Here is a 24,665-nt window from a genome sequence, read left to right on the forward strand (position 1 = left end):
CATATTTGTCCAGCAACTTTTAATGACCAACTGAACTTGATTGTCATCTCAAATTAATTTTAGCTTCATAATGCAAATTAATATTTTCTGAAGAAACTCAGCAAAAGTGATCCAAGGTAAAGAGGGTTAGATTTAAAGTATTTAAAAGTTTTAAAATGTTCAAAAGCTCGTTTTCTGAAAGTTAACTCAGAATTTGACAAATAGTTCTGATAGTTTATAGTCTTGAAGAACATTTTGAGAATGTCATTCAGACTACTTTTTTCGCCTACAGAATTTATTTGGTAGGCCAATTTATTTAATTAATTAATTAATACAGGCATTTTTTTCAAAGTAAACTAAACAATATTTTTATAGAATTGGGCTATGTGTTAGTGTTCCAAAAAAGCACACTCATGTTTTTCTCCAATTATTGTGTATTTATTTTTATATAATGTTGAGAGTATTGTGGGCTAATTCCGTGACTGCCATCTATTATTTGAATGGTGTAGAAAATAAACTTTAATAAATAAATGAATGCTACCATGATTAGATTCATCGCAAAGAGTCACCATTCATTTGTTCTCCGTGCACTTGTTGATGACAGGTGCATGAGATATATTTGTGTTGGCACTCCTGGAAGCAGATGTGTTTGCTGCATCGGATCTGTGCAAGTATGCCGTTAAGACCAATTCATAACAGTGCGATTAATGCTTCACGTACAATAAATTGGCTTTCAAGGATGTATACCTTGTCGTCATGATTAACATAGGCTAATAATTGGGGTAAATTCTGTCACGTGGCACTATATTTTTTGCGTAAATGGCAAATTTCTCGACAAAAAGTGTTTCCAAACCAGTTTTTGGCGACATTTGAAGAATCGACATAGAGTTTGTGCACTAGAGTTAAACGGAAAAAATATTATGACAACACTAATTAGCAATCATTTTTGTTTCCATCAGCATATCAGTAAACTTTTTGATGCGCTACACTTTTTGTTACAAAAGCCCTTGGATAGAAAAACAGTTATTGTCACCTCTGCTGGAAAAACAGAAACAACACACTGTCTTCCTTCAAACAAAAGGTTTGATAAAAATTAGGCTTCATTTAAAATGATGGCTTCAGACTCTATATCAATGTTGCATGCTAAATTATTACAGAAATATAGTATTACTATTGTGTATTGGAATATTATAAAAATGTTAATAGTAATAATAATTTAAAGAATGGATCTTAAGAGAACTCAAGTGTGAACACTGAGCAACTCTTTTTAATGTCAGTAAAGCATGGGAAAAACATGACTTAATTTTGGTCAAAAGGAATAATTTAATTAATCTGCCAATTAATGTAATTTTATTTGTGTTATTATTTTACAATTGATATCCAAGCTCTATTTTTCAAATTGTGCAGCCCTGTAATAATAAAATAAGTATATATATATATATTGAAATTGCAGAATAATCTTGATTAATAATTGTAATTAAAATTTCGAGCATAATAATCATGACTATAATTTTCACCATTATCGTGCAGCACCATCTAAAAGTACTGATTATTTTTCAAAATTGTGCTCAGAAAACATAGCAGAATATACAGTTCTTTGCATAGAAATCTAGTTAACTTGCTACTATATGCCTCAGACAAAAGTCCTTTCAATATATCTTTCAGTGATCTAATGCCACAAACCTTACAACCTTTTTTTTCCCTGTGAAATGATAAAAACCTGTGCCAATAACATTGGAACTGGCAATTTCATTCAGCTCTTGCCATATGGGCCACGTTCACACAGCAGCAGAATACAGTTGTCAGTCCTGTTTTGAGTGCTTAATATGGTTGTGCTCACACACAGTTCAGTTATTTACAAGAGAGGCACATTCTATAACTGAACTGACACCCACAAATTCTCAGGTCTCACAACCGCATTCTCAGTGCTGTGTGAACGGAACCGTACTGGACAACTAGTTGACTGTCACGTAATTTAATGTGAGAGACACTGCACTGTACATGAGCATGTCTTGTGTGTTTCATGAAGGGTTTCGAAAGTAGCTGCTTGTCATCAGAATATTCAGGACATTTCAAGACTCACACCTGTAAGTAAATACGTTTGTCAATCTCAAACATTGACTGTGTGAACGTAGCCTATTTGTGTGAAACATCGGACAATCAGTAAATTAACTGTGGGTGCGCCAACTGAGCCTAGACATGATCTTATCACACAAAAAGTGCAAAAGTAAATTAAAGGGGGGATGTAAATTAAATATGATGTGCTCAATTCCACACCCTGGTGATCAGGTGCATAATAATATAATCAGAAAACATGATTACTAAACCAATGGCAGGTGGCATCTCTGTCATTGATGACAAATCGAGGCAAATTAAAATAGATGTTTACTTAAACTGTCTCAAAACTTCCCCCAGAACTTAGAGCATGTTCATGCTCTAATTATCATATTGAGTTATTTGGCTTCATGCTTTGATGGCCACGTGCTATTAAGAGGCCCGGTCCTGTATTTTACATCATCTCTTCAAACCAGCATTCACTGTGTTGAACACAGGGGGTCAAAAACACGTGTAATTCTTTGGGAGTTGTGTGCCTCTTTTGTTACGTCTTTGTTCTTCAGGAGGTTAAATAGAGTTTAAGAGTAGTTTCGTTTTCATTCTACCTCAGAAACCACCTGATTGTAAACTAAAGCAGAGCACTGTTTGCCTGATCATTGTATACTTTGTCTCTTTTTAATGAAAGTCTTTATAAAATGGCCTAAAGTTGCTCAACAATTTTACTGAAAATTTAAGAGCTCTTTCCTCATGCTGTAAAGAAACCCTTGTTTTTCTTCACACAGGTTTCATAAACCACAAATATGCCTTGATAAATGCCACTACAACATGTTTTAAAGCATCTCTGCAAATGGATTCATCATCTGGCAAATCTTAACTGCAGATGTATCATAATTGGGACACAACTGGCGATTTTTTTCCAAGGTTTCTGACGACTTCTTTCGACTGACCTCACATGACTGATCTGTTTTTAACTTTTCCTGAAACTAGCTCTACAACTGTTAAAGGTGCATTCAGTAATTTTTCTATTTGGTCAATACAGTAGAGGTCTTTGACTTGATACTCATAACTATTGGTGTGAATGCAATAGTGAAGTTTTCGGATATTGATGGCATTATAGAAATAAATACTGGATTCACAGACACATTTTGGTTGTATGATTATTTATTCATCGATCAAAAGATTCCAAAGCGGGGGGTATTACAGAGTTACATTTCATCATGTCGACGACCATGCAGACTGATCTCTGAAACACGATGGAATCAAAGTGATAATCACGATGGAATCAAAGTGATAATCACTATTTATGCAATTATTTGCCAGTGCCCGTGGTTGCTGCTGTTCTGTGTAGCAGATATGAGTGTTGGATCATGAGTTCACAGTGGGCTACAGACCACATTGGTTTCTCTCTTGTTTGTCTCTGGGATTACAGAAACCACCATTACCAAATGTATTACTAATTGCTGTTCTATGTTGGGAGCTCTACTCTTCCGATCTGACTAATGGGATGTACCCCTATGCAAAAATGTCAAAGAAAAAGTGAAGAGGATGGACAATCAGGGATGCTAAAAAATTAACAGCAAAAAACAGCCTAAGGGGGTTTTCTGGTCTCCCAACCTAGCCAAACTGGTTAGGCAGCTATTTCTTTTTTTTTTTTTACTGCTAGATTCTAACTTGGCCATGCTGGGAGGCCAGCTAAGGCAAGCAAACCATCTTAGTCTGGGAAAAGCTGCCCCCAGCATGGTATAGTAGTTTAACTGTGGTGTAAGAGTTGGAATAGATCAAATATTCACATGAAAACAGAGGCATATGAACCATTATAACTGAGGGAGACATGTCCCCCTCACTCTTAGAAATAAATAAATAATGAGCCAAACAGCCTGCCAGCAGCGGCAGCTGAGCTGCAATCTTGTACATGAGATAAGACGTGAGAAAACTGAGAAGTCATCTTTCAATATTGTAGATTGATGTAGTTAAACAGATGAAAACATTTCACATTTTGGTAATTTTCAGCGAGTTTTAAATCTCTGACCTCTTTATTGTTATTTATCATTATTTATCTTTTTCACTGAAACACTGTAAACACCAATAATGTCTCATGTACAACCAACAGCCAAAAAACTAAAGGGGACAAACATTCTGATTTCTTTATCTATAGAGTCGTGTGTGACAACAATAATCTAAAAGCGTCTAGTGCAGTAGTTTTGTAGTGTAGTAGTACTGCTTGATGCATTGTGCTCTATGCTTGCTACTCTCTGCTTACATCTATTGCCGCTGGCTAGCCAGGGGCAGAGCCAGGAGTTTTTCACAGGGGTGGCCAGGCAGGGGCCAGCAATCAGTCTGTGCAATGGCAATTGCATGTGGTGCGGCCATTGGTACGCCACTGTGGCTAGCCTCCTTGATAGAAGGTGAAAAGAGGAGCAGAGTGTAAGTCTCTTCCTGCCAGTACAGACCATCTCCACCACCAAGATTCCTGCAGTGCCTCCCCGGGGCCACACACGGAAACTGGGTATCTCACGGTCCCAGACCAAACTACAGGGGATCTCAGATCAGCAGTGGGCCCCAGATATGAGGCATGTGTCCCGTCAACCACTTCCCCAGCTATGGGTAAATAGCCCCACTACCTTGTGGTAAGTCTATTGAGACTAAGGAGGAGGGAGCACACCCTGACAAAAAGGCAATGTGCTGGCGGTGTGCAATAGGTGAGCCTTAACAAACAAAGGACCCGCCAAGATGTGGAAACAGTTGCTCCAGGGGCCCCCCTTGCCACTGGATTTATCCCATCATGGTGAAGATATTGCTACTGAGGATGGCGCACCCCCAGTGGCACTTTAAAACCCTTCCTTGCACAGGTCTCCACTTTTGACCATGGTGAACAAATAATAAAGAAAATGTCATAGTATATTTCTAAATTATATATTGTTCTTTTACTTTTACATGTTTTTTGTTTGACTATTATATTGAATTTAGATTAATGGTAGTGGAGATTTTTGTGGCATATCTATTTAAAAAAAATAAAGGAAAAACAATCAGTAACCAGGTCAACATTGTAGACAGAGGTGACTCAAGCTTCTGAAATTGTTCAGGTAAGATCATATTTGACATGGATGTTAACAATTTTATTTGTGTTTTGATTCTTTGGTTCTGACTGACTGGACCAGTAATTAAATTATATGACAATTATTTAGTTTAATATGAACATTTTAATTAAAACAAAATTTGTTGTAATTATTAACGTTCTATCACAAAAAATGCTGATGTTCTTTAAAAGTTCAGTTGTTCTGCTTTTTCAAATAAAATCACAAATTCTTAAAAATAAAAAAGTTTCTAAATAAAAATATACATACATATATATATTAGGGCTGTCGATTTAACACGTTAATTCAGTGCGATTAATTTAATTAAAAAGAACGCGTTAAAAAAATGTACACAATTAATCGCAATGCCACCGGATTGTAATAAGGAAGATTCCTTAGAAATGCAAGCTTGTAGTACCAAATTTCATAGAAATTTCAGCTGTGTGGCAACACGCAGTTTATACAGTGAAGAAAACAACCAGACAGCACAAAACAGACACTCGTTACATTCTTGCGTTCAAAACATTTGATGGAGCGCAAATTCAAACTAGGGGATCTCAAGATGTGTTCTAAGTGTTAAGCTATATTTAACTTGACACAGAGACCTAAAATGTTATGTTTATGACGCAACGCACCCGAGAAAGTACACAAGCATGTGTGACGCTTGTTGAAATTGATGGGTCCTTAAACAAGCCCTCATAATAAATCTCAAACTGATTGACAAATTCACTTGTGAAATGGATTGCTGTGAACTGTATGCCAATGATTGACTTATGATCAATAATATCTTAGTAAACAATACATTGTATTCTAAAGCCGCTTTTTGTGTTGTCTTATCAATGATGAACTCTTCTGCTACAAGAATGTAATGTATTTTAATTATGTGAATATATATATATATATATATATATATATATATATATATATATATATATATATATATATATATATATATATATATATATATATAAACATGTATATACACTCACCTAAAGGATTATTAGGAACACCTGTTCAATTTCTCATTAATGCAATTATCTAATCAACCAATCACATAGCAGTTGCTTCAATGCATTTAGGGGTGTGGTCCTGGTCAAGACAATCTCCTGAACTCCAAACTGAATGTCAGAATGGGAAAGAAAGGTGATTTAAGCAATTTTGAGCGTGGCATGGTTGTTGGTGCCAGACGGGCCGGTCTGAGTATTTCACAATCTGCTCAGTTACTGGGATTTTCACGCACAACCATTTCTAGGGTTTACAAAAATGGTGTGAAAAGGGAAAAACATCCAGTATCGCGGCAGTCCTGTGGGCTGAAAATGCCTTGTTGATGCTAGAGGTCAGAGGAGAATGGGCCGACTGATTCAAGCTGATAGAAGAGCAACTTTGCCTGAAATAACCACTCGTTACAACTGAGGTATGCAGCAAATCATTTGTGAAGCCACAACACGCACAACCTTGAGGTGGATAGGCTACAACAGCAGAAGACCCCACCGGGTACCACTCATCTCCACTACAAATAGGAAAAAGGGGCTACAATTTGCAAGAGCTCACCAAAATTGGACAGTTGAAGACTGGAAAAATGTTGCCTGGTCTGATGAGTCTCGATTTCTGTTGAGACATTCAGATGGTAGAGTCAGAATTTGGCGTAAACAGAATGAGAACATGGATCCATCATGCCTTGTTACCACTGTGCAGGCTGGTGGTGGTGGTGTAATGGTGTGGGGGATGTTTTCTTGGCACACTTTTGGCCCCTTAGTGCCAATTGGGCATCGTTTAAATGCCACGGCCTACCTGAGCATTGTTTCTGACCATGTCCACCCCTTTATGCCACCATGTACCCATCCTCTGATGGCTACTTCCAGCAGGATAATGCACCATGTCACAAAGCTCAATCATTTCAAATTGGTTTCTTGAACATGACAATGAGTTCACTGTACTAAAATGGCCCCCACAGTCACCAGATCTCAACCCAATAGAGCATCTTTGGGATGTGGTGGAATGGGAGCTTCGTGTCCTGGATGTGCATCCCACAAATCTCCATCAGCTGCAAGATGCTATCCTATCAATATGGGCCAACATTTCTAAAGAATGCTTTCAGCACCTTGTTGAATCAATGCCATGTAGAATTAAGGCAGTTCTGAAGGCGAAAGGGGGTCAAACACAGTATTAGTATGGTGTTCCTAATAATCCTTTAGGTGAGTGTATATATATATATTTTATTTTTTTATTTTTATATATATATATATTTAAAGATAACTATGTATAATTATTTCATCATTATATATTGAGTTATTGTTATTGTATATGCGATTAATCACTATATTACTTTTAAAGTCATTCAATAGCTGTATGTGAGGAACAGACCCAATCTTAAATCTGAGCGTCTTGCCCTCCGCCATAGGTCGCAAATCTCATTTGCATTTTCTACAACTTCAAATGAGGTTAAGAGACATGAGAAAACCAATGACATTAGGCGTCATTGACATCAAACCTGCCGCAACAAAATGTGTCAAATGTGCTGTGCAGTATTTGAATGAATATGAATATGATTTGAGAGCTACAACACAGGAATATTTTAAGGGAATAATGACTTTGAATATAGTGCACAAATCATATGGACTGCTTTTTTTTGGAAGCTTAACAGTGCCAGTGCCCATTCGCTTTCATTGTATAAAAAGAACAGCATGCATATTCTGCCTATCGATCATCTTTTGTGTACTACAGAAGAAAGGAAATCATTTATGTTTGGACCGACATGACGTCGAGTAAATTATGACAAATTGGAGTCCACAGACATCTGTTCTTCTCATTGTACTGCACATTCATTGAGCTGTGGCCAGTCAGTTAAACTCCAGGAGAGGCTCACAGAAAGATCTGTCTTACCCTACTGTCTGCATTACCCAGTATCTGGGTCAGGCTCCTGTCCTTAGCTCACCTCCATGGCTTGCTGTGCATTCATATACTGCCAGTTGCTCAAGAAGACTTCCCCACCTTTGCCAAAATCCAGCTCACAGCCCAGAGGAATATTCTATTGCTCTTTCATCACTCAGGTAACTTAAAGGGATAGTTCACCCAAAACTCACAGTGGATCTTAGCGGTGGTGTGATGCTGTACAGTCCTAGCAAAGTATGCCAGATTGTGGTCTTACCATGAATTCAGACCAGAGGCAGCGAGAGCGTCAAAATTCGCTCTGGCTGCCCTACCAACAACGCTATGGAAGATTCGTGGATGCTCTGACGAAGTTGAAATAGGTGGCAATGTTCGTTCAGAATGCTTGTTTTTTTGTTATATTTAAAGGGGCCACAAAACATCCAGACATGTCGACCGGTATCTTTTTCACAAGTAGCGTATATCCTCATGAAATCTTTTAATATATTATTATATAATATTATATAAACCATAATATCTACTTCATCAACTCACCTGGCACACCAACAATTTCAGACACCTTTGTCCACGCATCGTTTAAATTTTTTTTTATATCCCTGTAAGCAAACAGTGACAGATCAAATATTACGGGAAAACCACGGCAATAATCAGTTTCTCCTCGATTTTGTCTTCGGAACTAATGTTTGGTGGGAACCAAAGTTTACACGGTTGTGTTCTCTAGACTGCGGTAGAGCGGAGCACTTCTGTATTCAAATAGGTTGCTGCCGAACCGTGTCAAAGCTCATTACAATAATGTTGCCTGCACTTGAACATTCCTCTGACGCCCACACCGTCCAAGACACACCGTGCCTCTTCTCGCCACCGAGAGACGCTTGACGCTCTCGGCGCCTCTGGTGTGATCGCACCATTATACATCCTCCACAATGATCAAAACCAACCTGCAAGATTTTGAATTGTGCTATGCAAATTTCATTCAGAAGTACATTTTTGTCCATTAACAACACAGAGGGTGCAAGCAAATGAGCCACACGATCAGTGGGCACCATTCATTCTGGGTAAATTCCTTCGTTATTATCTTATATCATGATTATTCAGAGTCATTGCACATGAAATGTAACCATAGTGTGACCCAATCTTAACTGTCATCTCTGTTCAAAAAGAGAAATACAATCTGACATCAAAATCAAAACATCAAACATCAAGATTTGCACATGGCTTTGTTCACAGAGGTATCAATATCACAAGCCGTAGGTGTTCTCCATAAAAGGGATGGCAAGTCTCATTGTCTAGGCTAATATTGCACAACATGTCTCAGGTGATTATGACTTTTCAATTGCTTTATTCTGTTCTTTGATCGAAGCAACATGTTGTGGCTTGTCCCATAATAGCCTACATTTTAAAATGCAAGATTGTTCCACTTCAACAGAAAGAGGTGGTTTGTGCTGTAATAAAAGAATAATTGTGGGGGATGGGTGGGGGCGAGGGTGGCATTTAAAGAGTTGAAACTGTTATATGCCCTACACTTTTCCTTTAGTCAGATGATCTTGCATATTCTTCCCCCTAAGAAGCTTTGTAAGAATTATTTACAGAATAAAATGGCTCATACACACATTTTAATTGCCCCAAAGAAAAGCTAGAAATCCAATTTTATAAAATAGTCAATGGAACATTGTTTTTGTTCATGAGAACCTTTCGTCCATTATAAGCATGTAATTCCCTTAAAGGGATTTCATGTTTGGCCTGTCAAATTGAGCTAATTGGATGTAACTGTATGTTTACATGAACAGTAATCTGTCAATGCAGCCCTACTAAGACAATGACTGCATTTACATGTAAAACAATAAGCTAAAAAAATTAAACAGAAACCATCAAAAATCAGCTCATAATAAAAACCTGCTGTAAGGGTTTACATGCAGATTAATAATCAGAATGAGCAAGAAAGTTGTTCATTCTTGACAGCAAAATATAATCAGGCATGTGCACGATACATTTATTCTTTCGGTTGAACAAACTGACTAGGTGTAGATTTTGTTTTAATATAGGATGCATGGTTGATGGATAGGAAGGATTATGTTCATTCATTCACTGTACTGTAATTAAACACATTAGCAGCCCGTGTCGACTTTGTCATTTGCCCTAAAGTAATTTGTCAATATTCTGCCAGATTTCTTGCATTGAAGATGCATTAGTTATCACTGATAACTATATATCACTTATAACTTATTTTCTTTCGGACCACATAATAGAGAAAAGATGTTAACACATAGAGTCCCAAACAGGTATGGACATAAGTTGCTTGAAGGCAGAGCTGTGACATTGACCCTTAGAGGTTGAGGTCAGCAATAGCTGCAGCTTGGAATTTCCTTTTAGCATGGACTGGGGTTTGGGCTTGAACAACAGCCTTATCAACATAATTTCTGTATAGTTTTAGGGGAAATTAACGTTCGGGGTTGGGGATAGGGTTAGTACTATGTTTGGCAGAAATGTTGCTCCTAAAACCAGCAAAAAATGGAACAGTCCTACTTGATGAAATCTGCTAAGTGCTACCACACTTATTATAAACAAACCATTTCTGATGCTCTCTAAAACAGTGTTTCCCAACCTTTTTTCCGCCACGGCACACTCTTGCGACTAAAACACGGCCCACCACTATCCTACATTGGCTAACCATCCTCAATATTTTTCCTTTTCAAGAACTTGTTTTCTGTCCACCTTAGTAGCGTGTTTACTTGTAATGTTTGAAATTTGGCTATGCAAAAAACAAATCAGCATACAAGTCACATACAGTGCTTGCGTTAGATTTCCTCATCATCCGTCATTTTGACAGACTGGTCTTAAAAATTCTGTCATAATCTATTATTATCCATAGTTTTAATTTTCATATTTTAATGATAATAAGACATTTAATAGCTTTTATATTCATTCACATCTTCATTTTTAAGCATGAACGTACAGGACGAGCATATAGCAGATTATGCATTTATTTATTTATGAAGCAAACAGATGAAAAACAGAGACACCACGCCAAGCAGATGAATAGAGGCAACTAAAACACGACATATGAACAACGCAATATTACAAAAAAAATACTACGATTAAAATATGAACAAAACACGTAGAAAATGAACTGAACAGAACTCAGTCGACAACTCAAACCTTCCTCCTGGTCCGCATCGACTTAAAAATGGTGCTCGCTTGTGCGAATCAAACGCATCAAGGGAGACTGATGCTGAGGCAATTGCCATTAGATTTTGCATCTTTGCCTCGGACAGACGACTTCTCGTTGCAGTTTTAATTTGGTTCTGGAGGCTGTAACCGGCGTCAAGCACCGCATTGTCCTCCATATGACAAGCGTTGCAAAAAGCGTCACAGAGGGAGATTTTACAAGTTTGCCATTTAAAAAAGCGGGAGGTGTGCACAATAAACATTGAAAACATGTATTTGGAAGAGGGAAAAAAAGCTTGCAATTAATGTAATAGCAGAAAGTAATAAAAGGACTCATTTATGTTTAGGTCTAAGCATTTTCTTGGTGAATTTTAATTAGTTCAATAACTGGGCTCTCGGATATTCATAAATGATAAAGTAATATTTAATTAAAACAAATGATGAGACATTCAATGTCTCCACAAATTTGGACAGTTTTTAAATATTTCTTGTTACTTGTTACTCATGTGAAAGACCTTTAATGCTTATTAATATCACTCATTTTGCACATTATTCATTGCTCTTCACAATCACAAAAGTTACCGATTATGGTTTCAAAATGGCAAATTTCTCTGAAAGGAGTGGGGTTTGGATCCCTGAAATTATTATACATATATTTTTTTTATGCATTTATTTATTTTGTGGAATTTGATAATTTTCCACGGCACACCTGACAATCTTTCACGGCATCACGGCAAATTAGTGCAAATTTTTTTTATCAAGTTTTGGTTGCTTGATAAAGCAACCCATTCATTTTTCCTCTGTGTCCATGTGACGCACTATCCCCATTGAAATCAAGTCTGTTACGCAGTGCGAATCTTCAGTTCTTTTGTGCAGTTTCATAGTTAAAAGCATAGAAAAGGAGCAAAACACACATTTTAGTTTCCGCTTTGGCTTCTAAAGCACTTATGTGTGGGGAAACAAAGATGACAAACAATCCCATGAACGACTCAATGAATCAATTACTGCTACTACTTACCTTGTAATTGTTGTTATTATAACACAACTTCCCCACTCATAATTTTACGCCTTTATCTGTCTCTTGCTTGCTCTCTCTCTCTCTCCCTTCTTTATCTCAGGCAGAGCTGTGACATTTATGCATGGAGATTGACGTCAGCAATAGCTTCAGCTTAGAATTTCCCTTTAGCATGGACTGATTTCTTGAAACACCATCTGATAAAGTCCCTAACCTTTTTTCCTGAAACATTAAGTATTATTGTTAGTGGTGCATTATCTTTGAGAGCTGTTTTTTTTACAAGACTTGTAGCTATTTATTATCTGCATAAATCATATACTCAACATGGCCAAAATTATGTGGAGACCCGCTTCTAATCAACAGGTTTGGCTATTTCAGCTACACCCTTTAATAACAGGTGCATAAACTCAAGCATTCAGCCATGTAATCTCTTTAGAGAAACATTTTCAGTAAAATGAGGCAAAGCAAAGAGCTCAGTGACCCTCAACTATAACACTGTAAGTGACCCTCTTACTGCAATCAGTAATATTTATGATCACATTCAATAATAACAGACAGCATGTATAGCATTAAAAGAGAGATCATCTAACATAGCTACATCATAACACATCCTATATGTGCTGGTTTGGGAAATACAACCCCATAATTAATACTCTAACAAAAGTCATGATGATCTTAAGTTTGTGTAGCAATGTCATTGTACGTTTACACCATTAATGTCTTGGTCCCTCCCAACACCATAAACCCCTTTTTTGATGCTTTCTTGAGTGTTAAACACTTAGATAACATAATTTGGATTTCTATTGTGTACCTTTACTCTTGGGTCACGTTATGGAGTACATTGTATTTAACTTTGTGCTGTCTCAGTGTGTCTGCATAAATTATATTCTTCCTTCTAAATAAGACACAACAGCTTCTCTCCATTAAATAAGAACAGTCAAGAATTGTCTTTTCTCTCCAATAACTTAAAAAAAATTATTCCCCAGTATTTTGCTGCATAATAGGCATCAAGACATACCATAGTTAAAATGAAATACTGGGGTCTGGATTTGAGATTATAATAAGATAAACTAAACATTGTTTTGTACGGAGTATTGCATTCACTTGAGAAAAAAAATCGACTCTGTTTTTCTGAATTAACGACTTAATTATCTCAGAATTACGAGAGAATTTTTCATGGAAAAAAAAGTTTTTGCTCTGTTTTTCTGAATTAACGAGTTAATTATCTCCGAATTATGAGATAATTTTTCATTAAAAAAATATTTTGTTCTGTTTTTCTGAATTAATGAGATCCCTCAAAATATATATTTTAAACTTGGCCTTCAATACAAAGACATTACTGTCTATGACATTTGTAATACTGTCATGGCTGAGACACGCTTTGATCTTCCAAAGGACACTAATCAAGCAATAGACTTGTACTTGCATTTAACACTAGAACTACCGAAATTCTAGAACTACTAGAATGGCCATAGCGGTCATTCTGACCGTTCATACTAGACTGTACCAAATGTCATGTCATATTTACATTCGAAACTTCTATTGAGGTTTTAGAATGAAGCTTCTAATGTCTGTCGTCATATTTTATGACGTCATCACCCTAAAAATTTATTGAATAAAATAGAATAATATGGATCAAATGGAGCTAAGCTGAACATAGATAGTCCTACATAATACAATATTTTTTTGTAATATATAATAGTGCTAGACTATACACATACATAGGCCTATATATATTATATATTAGCTGCTAGACTGCCCCGGAAGGTGCGTGCCTCGCTTTGTGTCCAGCAAGTTTTTTCACCACAGTGAAAAGGGTTTTGAAAGTCTAAACGCCAACAAACATGGATTGAGGTGGAATATTTCGTTAGATAAAAACATGTTGTGAATTTTGGAAATTATTACATCTATCTTTTTTCAAAACATGTTGACTTTTGGACTTTACAACGCTCTGGAGTTATTATTTTTTTTTATCACATTTTGGTTGCATGACAAAGCAGACCATGTGTTTTTTGTCCATGTCCTTGTGGCGAACCATCCCCATTGAAATCAACTCGCTCTCTGACGCAATGTGAATCTTCAGTCCTTTTTTGCAGTTTAACGGTTAAAAATTTAGAAAAGGAGAAAACCACACATTTTGTTTTCCGCTTTGGCTTCCAAAAGCACTTATGTGTGGAGAAATAAAGACAACCAAACAATCCCATGGACGACTTGTCAATTAATCAGTTACTGCTACTACTCACCCTTCTTTGTATTTATTGTTATTATAACATCACTTCCCCAGTCTTCATTTTCTGCCTTTATCTGTCTCTTGCTTGCTCTGTCTCTCCCTTCTTTATCACAGTTTGACTTTTATCACATTTTTCTATCCCAGTCTGCCTTTCTTTTTGCCAACCACATGGCTGAATAGAAGCCCACCTGTGTAAACATTAGGTAGATCATGTCTGTGCTTTGGCCTCCTGGACACATTTAGCCATTTTTGTTTTCTTGGGCACATTGACTTGAGGAAGTTCAGCTTGACAGAGGGGTTTCCCTCCCTTTCCCCTGAGCAACATTTGTTTTGTTCCTTTTTGAGTTTTCGAAATTTACTTGCTGCACTGGCTTTTGTTAATTTAAGGCCTTTATGGTCACTCCAACATTGACATTCATTTTCATGTTTCATTGGAGTAGAATTGATGTGCCATCTCTTTTCTCCAGTGCCTATTTAGCAACATTTGTTTATAGTTGCAAAAAATCCACTTTATGTTGGAGTCAGATTAGCTCATGACTAACCTAATGTACCTGGTCCACTTGTAGAAGTACATATGTAAATCCTTCCCTCACAAATATCATCAATAATGTCTGCCTTCAAGGGTTTATAGGCCTTTCTGGAATTGGCTGATGATGAGAGACTGTGAATTCTTCTAATACCTCTAATGCTGGATGGATTCACTGTATGCAAGTCCAACTTTACATAGTAAAATGCATACTTTGCTGACTACTATATTGTGAAATTGCACATGTGCCCACCTGGTTACTAGAGGAATTTCCTTTCCATCGTTCAGACTCAGAGGGTCTAAGCCTAGTACATCCTACCTGAAGATGGACAGTTTTTAGATATGAAACCATATCAAATGATGTTTTGACAGCCATTAATCAAGACCAGTGCTTCGTTATTCAATTCACCTTAACCCAGGCTAGTTCCCTTGGCCTAGTGCTGTTACACTGATGCTTCTGTAGACATCTGTCTTCCAGGCATCCATAAAGTCTGAGTATCGTTCCAAGACAAACATCCAGTTGCTGGCTAAGATAAAATAATCCAAGTTCTGACTTCAGTAGTGACAGGTGAGAACCTGTGAAGTATTTGATCAGGGCTGAAATTGGAGTTCCTAAGCTTTCCTCACTCCCATCTGAGCCCAGCTGAGGTCAACACAGCAATCTGTGAGCTGTTGAACACTCATTGGTTCTAAAAAGAAAGGCCCAAGAATGTGTGTGGCATATTTGATATTTAAACAGTATGGCCTAACCTCAGGTGTTTCTTTGGGACTTTACGCAAACCAGGACTGTTGCTTGCAGGCCTTTGGAGATGTAATAGGAAGTATCAGTTGCTGCCTTTGGAAACAGGAGGGTGGTCCATCCAAAAAACTCAGCCAGGGCTATTGCAATACAAATTCGAGGTTTATATTTGAAAGGCTTTCTGCAGTTTCTAAAAATACACAGTTTGTGATATCTTTACATTCTTAAAAAAATAACTTGTATCAGGTACACTTGCTTTGGTTTTATTGAAGGCACTTCCAATTTTTTTGAGAAGCTTTTTCCACTGGACAGATATTTAAAGGTGCAGTATGTACGATTCAGAATCCCTTGTTATTAATAACACATGTGGCCATTAAGTGAACTGCAGCCAGCTACCTGTTGCTCATGATTGTGTGACATATTCCCTGTTGTCTTTTGTTTGTGTATTTTTATTTTGAAATTCCTGTTAAGTTCCTGTTACCTAGTCTTGTGATGTCCTGTTTTCCCTCCATGTTCATGTGTCTGGTTTTCATTGGTTCATTGTTTGATTACTTTGATTCAGTTCTAGTTTATCACTGGTTTTAGTTAATTGTCTTGTTATCTTTTTTTAGAGTTATGTTTGTTCATTGGGCTTTGTTACCCATGTCTTGTGTACTTAAACCCTAATGTTTGCCTTTGTCGGTTGTCAGGTATTGTACGTGTAACCTTGTTGTTTTACCAAAGTTTAGTCTAGCCTGTGTACATGTAACCTTGTTGTTTTGTTCAAGTTTAGTCAAGCCAGTGTACATGTAACCTTGTTGCTTTTTTCTAGTTTAGTCAAGCCAGTGTACATGTAACCTTGTTGTTTTGTTCAAGTTTAGTCAAGCCAGTGTACATGTAACCTTGTTGTTTTGTTCAAGTTTAGTCAAGCCCGTGTACATGTAACCTTGTTGTTTTGTTCAAGTTTAGTCAAGCCAGTGTACATGTAACCTTGTTGTTTTGTTCAAGTTTAGTCTAGCCAGTGTACATGTAACCTTGTTTTTTTCTAGTTTAGTCAAGCCAGTGTACATGTAAACTTGTTGTTTTTTTCTAGTTTAGTCAAGCCAGTGTACATGTTACGCCAAGTCTAGTTTTGTCAAGTTTAGTTAGATCCATGGTTTCTTGTTTTTGTTTCATTCACATTTATAGTTTGGGATACTGGTTTCACGTTTGAAGAATAAAACTGCACTTGGGTTCATCTCAACTTCATCACCTTCGTCTCTGCCTGTTTGTTAACATCGTTACAGAATATACAATATACACTATTGTATATGTTGTACTACAAAAAAGAAACCAGCATATTTGCTTGAATTTATCCTGTATACCTGATTTTTAGTATAAAGAGAAGATCGTTGAAATTATTTGACAGTTACGAAGCAAGGTAGCTTGCAATTCATCAGCGTTAGCAGGCAAGATCAAGTTAGCTAAAATTACACAGATCAATACTTATGGCACTAAATTTCAGATGCTTTGCAGTTATGTAAGCTTACCTGTCCAATAAGAAGAATGCAAATTCAGGGTCGGTTTTGAACCCCAAAACCGAATGAAGGTTTTGAAATTCATTATACAGGCTTTATAGGCATATATAGGCAACCAAGGAAGTCCGGGAAGGGCTAATTTTTTAAGTTGCTTTACAAGTCGTTCACATATTATCAAAAAGATTACATGAAAATTGTTACTTATTGCACCTTTAAGCTCTCTTCACAGAGTTGACATCCATACACATAACTGCTTCTTTGGAAGCCTTTTCGGTCTGTCCATGGTTGGCCTTTTCCACACTGTAAGTCTTGCTGACATGAGTAATGACACAAAACAAAACTGTGTTTTCTTTCATACTGTATGATTCAAAAGTAATGTCTAAGTTAAATATTTAAATGTATCTATCAGATAACCACATTTATGCACAGAGAGCGCTTAGCGTGACTCACTAGGACTGTTTATTTTGAATGAGAGGAGCAGACAGTCACAGAATTTAACGCGGGAGCTCGCTACCGAACTGATGCAGACACGTCCATCTGTGCACGTCAGTGGTGCAATGATTAGACATTGGACGGTGCGCTACAAATTACAGTATGTTCAGCCAAAATTCAAATGATGATCACAATGTGTGTATTTGTAATCATATCAGTAGTTAGTAATAATAATAATAATAATTGAAAAAAAAGACAAAAAACAACTTATTTTAAATTTTCAGTGGCATTTTTGCCCTGAGACTGGTCACAGGCTTAACCAACCTGTGTTCCATCTTAACCAACATAGTTCCACGATTTGGTGAAAAAAACTAAAACTACTCACTTGTGATTAGAAGCATAGTATTTGTTAGTTTATTTTATTCAAAATGTATCTTTTGCAGGGCTATTTCTGAGTGTATGGGGCCCCTAATCGAAATCCTACTTGGAAAACCCATTGTAGGTGCTCATTGTGATGACAAAAAAAAACAAAAAACATTAAGTGTGTGCACCCAACATCTAGCTACAATTCTCTCCTTGAAGTTACATTCTGCCTTCCCTCTCGGGCCACAAGGGGGCCGCTACAATTGTCTAATAAAGCTATAATAGCTGCCTGAGCCTTACTCACAGAAAAAAGTCCTTGCTTTGTGGGGCCCCCTGGTGGCTCGGGGGCCCTAAGCGATGGCTTATACCACTTATGGATAGAAACAGCCTTGATCTTTTGATTCTGTCAAGACATTTGACCCCGTTTTCATGTACTTAAGAAAAGGGCTTATTTTGTTTTTTTTGCATAAAGAGGCATCAAGAATGTATTTGTGCGTATGTGCTCAAGTGCACCAGGGGAACCCAATAGTATGACATAAGAGGGAAACCCCACTGTTGAACAGCAATGCCACTACTTTCTTGCATAGAAATGCAAATGTTGCTGTCTAAAGCAGGTTTCTTGCATTAAATGACTTTCTGGTGTCCATGTGAGTTATTATAATTTGATCAAATGAGATGTGGGTGATATGTGTTTTTATTTTATTTTCTAAATATTTTTTGTCTCCTTACATGCCATGCTCAATACCATGCTCTCCTCTTGTGCTCTATATCTAATTGGCTGTGGCTCATTGTTGGTCTCTTGCTCGTCAGGCCGGTGCTCACACATGACAACATGATTCAAAATTTCAAGCTGGTTTATAATCTCTCATAGTCATAGCTTCTGCGACTAGTCTCGGAGTGTCACAGGAGTGCGCACACGACACAACCATTGGATGTGAGATCAGTGACTTCTCGTTGCAGACCAGTCGGCGACTCAACATTAAAGGAGACGAGCTTGAGTCGTGAAGTGTGCACCAGGCTTAAGGCTAATGTTCATCCCATGTGGAAATTAGCTAAACTCAAATATGAGCTTGCAGGCCTGGAAAAAGCTCATTTACCATTCACTTTCATCCAGCAGAGTGCACTAGACGCTTTTTTCTGACCTGAGCATAGAGTGGGGTGTCAGACTTTCAGCCTAAAGTTAAACCATCGTCATTAGAGAACCTACAGATGTAATCAAAGCCATACACCACACACAGATGGACAAATGAGGTCTGCTGGAGGTGGCTGCTTTTAATTTAGTGTCTATAAGACTGAGATTAAATATAGACTTATATTACAATAAAAATACACAATTATTGTAAGCTTTTATTTTGTTTGGCACATGAATAGGGCTGAGTTGCTTACATGAATGAGCAATATAGCTAAACAATTTTCTTAATATTAAAGTGTTTTGAATATATTCATTACATATCTCGATATGTTGCCAAGTAGATTCAAAATGGATAAATGAAATAAATAAAATATAGCAAAATCTAGTTTAAATGAATCATGGTGTGTTTTTCAGGCCGGGTTTGATACGTGGACCCACTCTCTCGGACCTCCAGCATGAATTAGATGCAATGCTGGGGGATTGGAGAATGTGTAGCGGCCGACAGGAATGGATGCCGCCTTCCCCTCACACTCGCAGCGGCTCCAGGGAAGACAGGCCGCCAACGAAGCCGCCGCCCCTTGTGCCACAGACCATGTAGGGGAGCGAGTGCTCATCCGGACCCTGCTCACGTCCTGGATCCTCCTCTGGACACTTCCCATCTTACACAAAAACCCCTTTCACCGAGAGGATGCCAGAAACCCCTTTTTTTGAACACTATTCCCCATGGACACTATTTCCCCCATTTCTGAACATTTTATGTTTATTATTACTTTTAATTTAATGCCTCTCAATCTCTTGCTCACCCCACCACTCTACGTTACCTTTTGCTGTTAAAACATCTCATTTTAACAATCTCAAACTTACAATTCATTTGCAAGTATGGATTGCAAACTGTTTAAATAAAACTTTAAAAATGCCTAAAATGCCTAAAATGCTTTTAGGATACGTAATGGCCCAACTTGGTTTTAAAATCATTGCGATATTCAAGATTCAACATGAATCATCGGCCGATCAAACAAACAGAGAATTGTTTTGATATCGCCACAGACTCCTTTATCCATTTTATCTGAGCTAATATAATTTTTTTTTATTAATCTGTACTCTACATGTGCAATTTGTAATTTTCTTTTTACAGCATTTACCTTCTGATGTAATCTGTTGTAATTGTTTAGTTATTCCTAATTGTTTAATAGAGCAGAAACATCTTGCCAGGCTGTTGTTGTATATAAGAATCCTGTTCTTATGTGACTTGCCTGGTTAAATAAAGGTAAAATAATAATAATTAAAAAAAAAAACATAAAAGAAGGTGCTGTGTTTGAAATCCTTCTACCTCTCTTCAGAATCCCTGCTCAATATGACTATATAGAATGCTGACAAGCTGCCTTTATGTATTTTTTATTATATCCATCTTTAAGGCTCTCTGGACCATGCGGATTAATCCTTTCATATAAGCTGCCTAAATATCAAAAGAAAGTGAAAGCTAGTTTGACACTTGTGTGGAAAAGAAAAATGAAAGAAATGGAAAACAGGGACATACTTGGAAAGACTGTGAACATGTAAAGAGGTGGATGTTTGAGATGTGGATGGTAGCCCAAGCCACAAAAATATCATGCTCTCATCATCGCGTTGTCTTTTGATGAGGGCATAAAAGAGCATATGATATGATACATTTTGGCCCATACTAAGCCCAAACTGGAATAATTTAATACAGTTAATGCCCAAATCTAAATAATAATAAAAATAAAAAAACACCTGGCAGGTCACAATCCAGAGCTTTGAACAGATGTATTCATGACACCTTATTCATATGGTTGCTATTAGTTGTAACAGGAGCTTAAGTGGGCCATCTGTAAGAAATATAATGAGGTTAGTTTAGACAAGCATTTGGATCAAATTCCAACGTGGATTACAGTGCAATCACAGTTGTAAACTATTGTAAATGTGATTTATTGTATTCATTAGAGTGTCACATTTGCGCTGAAGAAGAAAGGAGGGGGAAATGGTGAAGCGGCCTTTTATCCCTAAATATGATGTGTCTATCTGAAATCTAGACATTTGTATGAAGACATCTGTAATCTAAGATCTCCATTTCTGTCAGAACATTCTACAGAGTTGATTTATGAAATATGGATTGAAATAACATTAACATTCACCGGCCCCAAAAAGTGTTTGGACGTTTAAGTCATGCTTTAAAATGTATGAATGTCTTGCATTACATAATAAAATATAAAGCAAGAGGCATTTAAATACAGAATATAGCAAGAACACTTTTCAAGCAAAACATTTCAGTTATTGAAATCATGATTGTGCCTAGAGACTGCAATGGCAAGATGTACAATGAAAAAGTTGTATGGATTACTTTTATGATGATATGTTGGCCACCATTCACTTGCATTGTATGGACCAACAGAGTTGAGATATTCACCTAGATGAACTATCCCTTCAACTTTTGCAATGACATTCATGTGTTTTTAAGTGTGACATAAATGTCCAAAAGTGTCCAAATACTTCTTGGGGCCAATGTAAACCATACCTAATTACCTTTCAGGCACGTCAGGATTTAACTTGATTTGATTTGGCTTTAATGTCTTATTTTATAATCTATATGAAAGATTGTTTGATTGCAATGTCTTGTGTTTCTTTTTCATTGCCTGTAATTTAGTTTAACTTGCCATCATTAACCAGAACTAGTCTAATCAATATGAGACTTGGAAAGGATGAAAAAAATCTGTTCAGTACAGCTTCTATGGAAAATAGGAGGGAACATCTGGTCTATATTAGGCTTTCATTCCAATAATTGATGGTCTCAGGTCTTTAGTTAAATAGGCCTTTCTGAATACAGTTTAGTGTGGCACTGTAATCCACACCTGGCCTCTGACTACACTTCTATGGTATCATTTTATGAACTAATAAACAAACAAATAATTGTCAAAAACAATGAAAAGGGATCGACAAAATCTATCAATTTTACCTACAGTCTGAGTATTCCCTGCAATGGAATGGAATCAGTGTTGTACATGAATAGGAATGTTGTGGGTCCTGTATTTTCCAGTGAACCAACCACTGGATCATTTGCAAATAGACCCTCGTTTGGAAATAACGCTGTTTCCTTATCTTGGTACTGAACTCGCCAATGATGAAAACTGGCCATAGTTAGTTGAGTTTTTGTATATTGTGAGTCAGTACAGTGATTTTACCAACATAGTTTCAGTACAAGATGGTGAAATCGTGAAGGTGTCTCTTTCAAACACGTCATTTTTTTCTTCCGCAAAACTCAAAAGATATTTTCCTTTTAAAATAATGGATAGGTTTAGGGACATGGGTAAGGGGTTACACTTTATGGTTAGGTTTAGATTTGGGTTAGGGTTTAAACATAGTAAAAATATTAAGAACATTTTTCATTAGTTTCTTTATTTGTCTTTATTGTTTATAAAAGTTATAGCACACTTTTTCTCAATTGAACACGGTTTGAGGTATCATCATTATGTCTGTTGCAAAAACTTGAAAGACAAGTTACATACCAAAGTGTTATACTTGGGTTTAGGGGTTTGTTCAAATCCCTAATCTTATATATCAGCAATAATAATAGAGATACATGCCTTAACAAGAACTGCTAGCAAGTTTTCAATATTTACACATGCTGATTAATTCTCTAGTGCTAAAGGATCTAAATCTAGCTGATTAAATCTGCTAGTTTGGACCCTGGGGCTTTTTTTTAACCTGGCATAATTTGTATCACTTTTATTTATAATGGCAGGTTACAGCTTCTATTGATGACCTGATTTTGTCTGTGATGCATCTTGTGTTGTGAACAACGTGTTTGATTGTTAACTTATCTCATTACATCCCTATTTTTGGGTCATGATGGGCTTTCTTGTTATGATGTCAGAATGAGCTGATTTCAAACTGTTATACTTTGCGGTTCAAAATAAACCAGAGCAGTAGTGATCTTAATATCTTCTCAGTGCTGGTTGACAACATTGATTTCAACTCTTGCCAGTGACAGGGCTGGCAGACCAGTGGTTTAGCTAATTGTTTCTCCATGCCGCCTCTGAAGCAAACATTCCATACCACACCTTCCATATTAAATGTCAAACGTTTGATCTAAATTTGTTTCAAACCATCCTTCATTTATGAATCACTGTTTGCCTATGTTACGTCATTACAATTACATTGTTTTAACAAAATGAAGTACAAAGTTCCATCTTAGGTCAAGCTGCAGATGTGTGCATCAAAGGCTTTGGGCAGAGGTATGCTGTTACTTTTCTTTTGCCTGGTGGAGGACATTGTCTTGTTTTTCTAGCTGTCAATAATCAACTTAAAAATCTGAATCCATATCTCATGCATTTTGAATAGTAACTACACCATTCACTATTGGTTGCTCGAGAACATGACACTTAATGGCTTCTTGTAATAGCTCCTGCCTCCTGCAATCTATAGGCAAGATCCCATAGCTTTAACTTTCATGTCAGGTTGCCTATGCATTATAAAACGGAAGGTGCAAGTGTAATAAATTCTGATGGACCAAAAATAACACATCTATGATGTTTAAATTAAAGCCATCGATCACTGTTTGAGCCTTATTATTTTTTTATTACTCCTACACCATCACAGCATTGCCAACCGTCGGGAGAGAAAAAGGAGGTTCTTTGAATGAAAGAAGGCCTTGGAGGCAGCCATTAAAAGTGAGAGAAACACAAATAAACAGGCATTTTACAGCACACAGACTCAGTGGTCTGGTTTTAAACCACACTGCAGGGGCAACAGGGCACACATATGGAGATGATGTGCCAGGCGCTCACTGGCACATGGGCCTTTATTGCACAACAGAATGAGAGTTTGACAGACAGTCGCAGGCTTCGGGCTGCAGATTTGGTGTCCACATGTCTCGCAAAACTCGTAAATTACTTTGTGGTCCCGCCAGATTCATTTGATTATTTAGTGCTATCCACCAAGAAGACGGAAGTGAGATTTAATATTAAGTTATGATGAAGTTGCAGATTTATAACTTTTGGGTACAAAGGCTGCTGATTTTGAATTTTTATTTTTTTAGGTTAAAGCCACTTTACTGTTCAGAGAAATGTAATTGTATCCTAGTGGTTATGGCAGATTTTTCATCATGGTAATTTAGTTATTAAAAATCTGTCAAATTCGTTTACACCGAATATCCTGATATGTTGTCCACATTTACTTCAATTGACTTTTTTAGGATAATATTTCAGCTCTGTTCATCCTCGGATTACAAGTGAATGACTCAAGTGGTTTAATTGATATGAAGTGATCCAGTTGGTTTTTGGTGAGAACAGACCTAAATGTTACTCCTTTTTATGATGCAATCGAGGTGGTCTGCCGACACTCTCAAATTACATCTATATTTGTACTATATACAACGATCAGCCACAACATTAAAACAACCATCCTAATATTGTGTAGGTCCCCCTCATTCCGCCAAAACAGGGCCAACCTGCATCTCAGAATAGCTTTCTGTCTCACCACAATTGTACAGAGTGGTTATCTGAGTTACTGTAGACTTTGTCAATTCAAACCAGTCTGACCATTCTCTGTTGACC

At 37.0% G+C, this 24,665-nt stretch overlaps 1 pseudogene; it reads left to right on the top strand.

Moving 5' to 3' along the window:
* The window catches only part of LOC127634810 (succinate--hydroxymethylglutarate CoA-transferase-like), a 101,515-nt pseudogene that overhangs the window by 21,709 nt on the left and 55,141 nt on the right, over nt 1–24,665 (top strand).

This window comes from Xyrauchen texanus, chromosome 42 (genome assembly GCF_025860055.1).
Source record: "Xyrauchen texanus isolate HMW12.3.18 chromosome 42, RBS_HiC_50CHRs, whole genome shotgun sequence".
In the NCBI taxonomy this organism is placed as follows: Eukaryota; Metazoa; Chordata; class Actinopteri; order Cypriniformes; family Catostomidae; genus Xyrauchen; species Xyrauchen texanus.